The 7,693-nt window shown below is 35.9% G+C and overlaps 1 protein-coding gene and 1 pseudogene across 2 annotated transcripts in view; one reads left to right on the top strand and one right to left on the bottom strand.

The window, feature by feature from the left end:
- The window catches only part of Lhfpl2 (LHFPL tetraspan subfamily member 2), a 145,811-nt gene that overhangs the window by 25,579 nt on the left and 112,539 nt on the right, over positions 1-7,693 (top strand). The window lies entirely within an intron of this gene.
- Positions 3,896-6,831, bottom strand: LOC104858794 (annotated as a pseudogene).

The raw sequence follows: 7,693 nt of genomic DNA, 5'->3' as shown, positions 1-7,693 counted from the left end.
AAAAAAAAAAAAAAAAGAAGCTAGATTTGTAGTTGGAATTATGTCCAGTTCAGGTGGTAACATGGTTGTTGGGTGATAATGATGAAATAAAGATCCTGAAAATTCTGGTACATGTTTTGAAGGATGATGAAATAACCAATAGCTTGTGGCCCATAAGACAGATTTCTGGGGTAGTTTTCCCAGACTTTGGTCATCTTGCTTTGAGGCTGAGCCATTTGTCAGTGCTTGTTTTGCTCTTAATGCCTGCTGGTATTTGATGTGGCAGTAATTGTCCGAATGTCCTATAAAATGTTTGATTTTAGATGCTCAAAGAAAGTAGAACAATTAAAAGTAACATTTTCAGAAAATTGTTCTTCCTAATAATATTAGAAATATAATTTGCACCCTAGCTATAGCATGGCTTCTTTACTTAGTTTTAAAAGCTATACTGATAACAAAGTCTGTTGTGGAGATGGACAAACTTTCCTTATGGGTATGAGTGGACATTTCCTATTGCATTTTTTGATAAAATTTATAAGATGAGTTTTCAGGTACATTATTTTACATAGATCAATCAAATAAATGGTCAGAGTATAAATACATATTTCTCAGTCATGAAGTTGAGTAAACTCTTGTTAGAAAATTCACTGTCTTTAATCCTAGTAGCTTAGTACTATGGTTTAAGTAGAAGAGATTTAGAAAGTTCATAGATGCAGAGTAGAAAACAAACAAAAAGGATTAAAAGAAATGTTCCTTGAGCAGCACTGCTATAGAACTGTATACCTTGTTACTCTTGCCAGCATTTATTTTAAAGCCAGCCTTTATGAAGCTACAGAGCAGACAGATGTTTTAATAACACAAATTGGAGAAATTAATATCACTTATCAGGGTTTTCATGTGATATTGGCATCAGTACAACATCTAATTATGTAACAATCTATTATTGATCTCTGTTTTGATTTTTCATACAGTTCATTTTTTTCAGGTACTTTATACAATAGTGGACTATAGCATAGATTAAATTTTTGTTTCTGCTGTCAGTTTTGATGTGTCTCTGTGGGATTGCTTTGTGGTTTTGTTTTTTATTTTTTTTATTTTTTTGATACTGGGGATCGAACTCGGGTCCTTGCGCTTGCGAGGCAGGCCACCGAACCGCTGAGCTAAATCCCCGGCCCTGCTTTATGGTTTTAAGTGGTGAGAACATATTATTGAATTTAAAATATTTAGCATAATTATAATTTTACATTCCATATGTTTGCCTTAATCATAGTCTGCTCATTTTAAATAGCCCACTTAGTATCTTATCATTTTATGTGTCATAGTGTTCTTGGCTAACCCCATATTAGGGCATTTGAACTCTTTCCAGTTTGAAGTTGGCATAAATAATGCTGCTGCAAACATCTTTAAACAGTTGCATTTTTTCCCTCTTGGAATCCCTTCCTGGGGATCTATTCTCCAAAGAGGAATCTCTTTAAAGGGTATGGACTCTTTCATAGCTTTTGTTCTGTTTACTTCCTCCTGTTTGCTTCAAGAACCCTCTGAAGAGATACAATGAGAAAGAAAAAAAAAATGACTGCAAGGAAAAGGAATTGTCTGAAGTTTGAAACCTTTTTTTCTGGTAAGAAAACTATGGTTTTCAGATACCTAGATCAAAACTTTGCTTGCTGTTGGGCTAATCAGTAGGTTAGACAGTAGTAGTTGAGAGCACAGGCTATGGAGTTCAGGTGAGTTCCTTTAGCCCGCGAGCCTCAGTTTCCATCTTCCTAAAATGCATGTAATCTAATATTGCCTGCCTCTCTCTGAGGAATGGTAGGGTTAAAGGAGATACTGGGCTGTAATCAGTTAGGTGGCACAGGCTGGCTCCTAATCAGTGATCATAGATAGAGTTGTGAAGATTTGTTCTGGAGACCTCTGAGTTTGGTTCTGTGTGATATTAGCAAAGCCTTTGAATTCTGAGTCCTCTTGGTGTGTTTGCCGAATTCCAGGTCAGAGTTCCTCTGCCCAGGATAAGCTTTCAATATTACCTGTAAATTAATACTGATGGTGAGTTTGGCAGACTCCTCTACAAGGAGTTACTAAACAAGTAAGAAGAGTATCTAAGAAGAGTGTTGATTAGGTCTGTAGCTGACTTTTTTTTTTTCAGGGACAGATTTTGCAAATATTCACAAACTAGTATATACAGCAGAATGTTAATAGCCATTTAAAACACTTAACATTCAGTGAAACAAAATTTTAATAATTCAAAGCACATTTTAAGTAAAATTGTAGCATTTAAATAAAACTTTATTAGAACTTTAAAGCAAAATGCTATTCTTGATATGATTCATTTCTGTATCTATTATCTTCTAGATGATTAAAAAAAGAAACCCTGAAAAACCAACTTAGCAACTAACTTCTATATAAATTAAGCTAAATTCCCCAAACCAAGTTTTTTACATCACTGCTTTAGGTCCCGTTTGAAGTTTCTATCTTATAATTACAGAAAAAAATCATCACTTGAATTTGGCTAAATACATGCCAAAAAACATATTTTCTGTTTACTCCTTTAAAATATCTACATTTTACCATACTTTGGTTTGGCTTCCAGACCATTTTTTAAGGGTCTATTTTTTTTAATTGAGTTTATTGGTACATTTTAGGGATACAGTACAGTTACATTCATTGTTGGGATCTTGTATCTCTACATGACACTGACACGTCTTGGTTCTCATTTTTTCCCCATGTCCCTGCCCTCCCTTCACCCCCTCCTCCCCTCCCCATTTACAAAGATAAATCTGTTATATCTTTATATATCTTTATATATCTGTTATATCTGTGCTCTTAACTACTACTGTCTAACCTACTGATTAGCCCAACAGCAAGCAAAGTTTTGATCTAGGTATCTGAAAGCCATAGTTTTCTTACCAGAAAAAAAGGTTTCAAACTTCAGACAGTTCCTTTTCCTTGAAGTCATTTTTTTTTCTTTCTCATTGTATCTCTTCATTTATCTTTATTTCCATCTTTTCAAGGGTCTATTTTTTAAAATGGTCATTAAAATAACATTAAAAGCATAGTAGATATCAGAGTTTCGAAAATGGATTTCTACTTTATACAACTAGTACAATGAGGAATTTCTGCAGTTTACACGCCAACCGAAAACACAGATATAAGTTTATATTTTAGTAATTTCACTTTCACTGAACGTTTTATTAAAGGTAAGCTTATAGCCCAGCAGGTTAACATTTGTATAGAGGCACACAGGTTCAAATATTCTGTTTAGATGGTTCTGGCACACTGGAATGTTGTATTAAATTTGAAGTTAAGTTGTCCATCCAAGTTCTCATGAGATCAGCTGAGCACTCTGTGCATGCTCCATTACCAGCATCACACTCTTAAGTCTTCATTGATAATGCCAATCAGCCATTACTTTAAATCAGTTATTCAAAAAATCTGTATGGTTTCCATATCACTTCCTTTAAGTTAACTAAAAAAGATACTTAGGTTTTTATATACAAGGATCTTAAAAGATATAACAGAATTTTAAGTTTAGGACTGATGAAAATTTGAAAAGTTTTAATCTAGGAGTATATGTGCTGCCGAAGTGAGTACTGAAAAGATTTAGTATAGCTAATATTCTTATTATCATATTGCAACCAAGTCTCATATCTTCAAAAACTTAAATGAGAACTTCTGATCACAAACAGAAGCTTTCATTAAAATCCTACTCATTTTTTAGAAACTTGGAAATCCCTACTAACCAGGCTATTATTGGTTGGTTGATTTATTTAATAACCTCGACTGAACATGTAAGCAAAGGGTGTGAATAACCTCCCTCACAATTTCCTCCTTCTCACCTCCACTACGGCATGAGTTGTGCTCACCTGAGAACACTTTTCCCAAATGCACTTCCTGTTGGTGCACTATGAGTGGCTACATTTCAGCTTCTTTCTTTCTCATCTACCAGGTGTGTTTTTGTCTCTGTTGTGCTAGCACTGTTTTCTCCAGGGATGCCATCTGTTCGATCAGACACTACTTCATCAGTCTTAGCTGAAAGATCACTGCTACCTTTCTGAAGAATCTCTGTGGCTTCATACTCAGGTACCTCTGATGGTGTCAACGATTCCAAATGAACACTGCCTTGCTCACTAACATTAGAACTAACAGAATCAGGTTCATCTCTTTTCTTAAAAACTGATCAGTGCTAACATCACTTGACATTAACAGCAAATCCTTAGTGTTCTTTGAAGAAAACTTAGCTTCATTGGAGTTAGGATCTTCAGTCTGATCACATGAAGTTATATTTTTTGCATGTTGGCCCATCTTCAATTCCATTTCCTGACCAACATTCTGTATTTCTTTTTCCTTTTCCACTTTATCTGCACTAGTGTTTGAATCACAGCTAAAGATTTTCTTTGAGCTAGTTTCCTGATGTGCTAGACAGGTGTCTTTTTTTTTTTAATCTGAAACTGTTAAGTTTTCTTCCTTTTGTATTGCTGATGAGCCTTCAAGTAAATTTGCATCACATCCATGTTTTTCTTCTGATAAAGCTTCATCTTGCTTACTTTTGGGACTTGATGTTTCTGTTTCTCCTTCAGCCATATTTGGTCTTTCAATTTCCTTAGACATAGGTCTTTGTTCCTTAGTGGGAGCTTCATTTTTTAATTCAGAAAGATGTTCAGAAGTTGGGATACAAACAGAAACTTTCTGTTTCAATGTGGCAAGTGTGAATTTCATGTTGATTTAAGCGTGTGGCCATATTATCTAAGCTAGAAACATCAGATAGGAAATCACAATTAAGGCACTCTAGAGTAACGTCCCTGAGATCTTCTCAATGCTTCTTAAATATATAAAACCCTTTACTTGGACTACTATGAAAACTCCTCATATGATTTACATAGGCTTTGCTACAGCTGGTGTTGTATCTGCAAAAACTACAGTGGATGTACGCAGGAAAATGGTTTGCAAAATATTTTATTTCAGAACAACAGTTAATGCACTTGTGAACACCCCGGCCATACCTTAAGTTCCTCAATGCTATATTAACTTTACTCTTTTTATTGCTATTAGCCAATGTGCTTTGTTTCTTTTGCACATTAGAGATTTTTTATTTGTATTTAGATTTATTTCCAGTAGGCTTATTTCCAATTAGATTTGCTGGCATTAGATTTGAGTGTATTGGGTTTATTTTTGTTTAATTTTGTGAGATTTTTTTGCAGTTACGTTTTTTGTCCTTGGAGATGAGAGCTGAAGTGTAGAAATGCTTGCAGTAATAGAAGGTATAGGTGAAGATCCTGATTGAAGAGGTGCAACTGAAGCTCCAATAGTAACTTTTGTTCCAGGAGGCAATCCTTCTAGTTGTTTAGGTTTTACAAATGTTCAATGATGTTGAGTCTTATGATCCATTTTTTCCTTGCATGTAAAAAATTGCAGCCTGCACTTTGTACAATGATGTATTCCTTTTTTTGATACTTCATATAATGATGCATATAGGGTGTTGCAATTTTAATAACTATGAGGCAAAATGAACACAGCAAGTTCTTAGTGTTTTCATGAGATGTCCTAAAATGAACTTCTACATCAGAAAATGATGATGATCTATAATTGTAAGCCTGGCAGATATATGACATTTCACCAGGTTTGTGGTTGTCCTTCATATGTTGTAAAAGAACATGTTCTATTTCAAATAATAATTTACAGATTTTACAAATGGTATAAAATTCATGGGGGGTGTGAGTACTTTCAATGTGGCATTGCAGCTGAAAGTGTGTAGGGAACTGGCGGTAGCAATGCTGCAGGTGGTGTGGTTTTCCCAGCTCTTGCTGCTCTGCTTTTGGAGTTCCAAATGGTGTTTCATGTGGTTCATGAACTGAACATTATTTTTTAGAATTTTCAGCAACTGAAACATTTAATGGTTGTATGAGTCTTCTGTTCTTCCTGGACATCTCCTTCATGTTTTCCATAATAAAATTTATTAACTAACACGATCATTTTTCCTTTCTCTGAATCAACAGACTTATTTGTTTTGTTTGAAAATTCTGTTTTAGCCAGTCCCAAAAAATTATTTATCATGTCTGGACAACAGTACTTCATGCGATTTTTTTTTAGAGGATCCAAAAAATTGAGATGAATACTGCACTTTGGACCAGCTTTTGGAAAAGGTGTACCATTTTTAGACTGATCTGATGAGGTATGTATACCTTTTGATGGCATAGCCTGGGAAGATGCCTAGGAAGGAGATTTAATTGAAGGAAACGCAGCTGAGAAATCTGTTCCAGAAACACTTGCACCGGGCTTAGGCTTTTTTGGATTAACACTGTTTACTTCAGAACCTGAAGGATATTTTGATGAACTTTTGTGCGCACCTGTTATAGAAAGTGTTTGTTCCCCTTGGTAAAGTGATAATCCTGTATCCTGGGTCAAATCAAACAGTAATTCTGTAGAATTATTAGATTCAACTTGTGATGGATTGCTTATCTAACCAGGTTTAGAAAAAAGGTTAAACAATAACAGAGCTATTTGAAGATTAGATTTAGGATGAAAATTTACTGGTGAGGCAGACACTGGATTTGATCTTGAGTTTGTGTAGTGTTAGCTTGTAGGCTTGAATGTAGCCATAATACTGCAACTGAGTGTGCCATTCTTTATTCCCCTTGAGTACAAGCCTGGGTTAACTCTATTCAAAATATTTGAAATTGCTGGTTTTGAACTTGCTATCTCCCCAACAAAGATTGGTTGTTCTTCTTCCTCCTCCTCCTCCTCCTTCTCTTTTTTCCTTCTTCCTTCTTTCTTCTGCCATGGTTCCAGCTCTTCTTCACATTCCATAAAGAGTTCTGCCATTTTTGAATTATTTTTTGGTTGAAAAGGTTGTCACCCATCAAGTTGCAGAGCTGACTTTCTGTAAATTGTCACCTAAGTACATGTGACTCCAAAACAAGGTAATAAGTTATGCCTCCATTTTCCTTCCTGTAATCCCAGCACTCAGGAGGCAGAGGCAGGAGGATCACTGCAAATTCAAGGCAGCTCAAGGATATAGAGGAGGAACTCAAGGCCAGCTTTTAATCCTAGCCACTCTCAGCTTCTTGGGAGCTGAGGCAAGAGGATGGGCTAGCTTGGGCAACCTAGTGAGAAACGTGAGTGGAGTGGGTCGACCTGATTGCAGCCCTGAGGAGGAGAAGGAGGAAGAGGAGGAGCGTGTGGCCAAGGCAGTGGCTCTGTGGAAGAGCACTTCCGGGCTGGTGAGCCTGTAGCTAACTTGTAACCTGTTGTGGTACCATACTTTTTAATTTGGGTGTAAACAAAGAAAAAAATTGAGAAGTACATGGTTCTTTCAGTCCAGTATTTCCTTAGCTTGAATAAAATGCTTTTAGAGAAGCTGGTGTAAAGGATTTTAAGTGGCTTGGGTTTTTTAAAGGTTGCAACCTTAGCTTTCTGTGACATTAACAGAAACCTTTCTACTTATGACCAACTCATTCTGAAATGTCAAAAAAGTGTCAGCATCACTTATACCTTAATTCTTTTCTACTTCTGTTCTTCACTGCCATGATTGCATTTCTGGATCAATGACTGTTGTTTTTCCAGGGTTTATGTCAGGTAGTGTCTCCTCTTCTAGAAATTTCAGTGGAAACTCTTTTCAGTGTGGTACCATACTTCATGACTGTTTTGTTTTGTTTTGGTTTGGTTTTTGAGGAGACTAAATGGTGTGTGTGTGTGTGTGTGTGTGTGTGTGTGTGTGTGT

This window comes from Fukomys damarensis, unplaced genomic scaffold, assembly GCF_012274545.1.
Source record: "Fukomys damarensis isolate Sample0158 unplaced genomic scaffold, DMR_v1.0_HiC HiC_scaffold_1, whole genome shotgun sequence".
Lineage (NCBI taxonomy): Eukaryota > Metazoa > Chordata > Mammalia > Rodentia > Bathyergidae > Fukomys > Fukomys damarensis.
The sequence above is the reverse complement of the archived record's forward strand: the minus strand, read 5'-3'. Positions and strand labels throughout refer to the sequence as shown.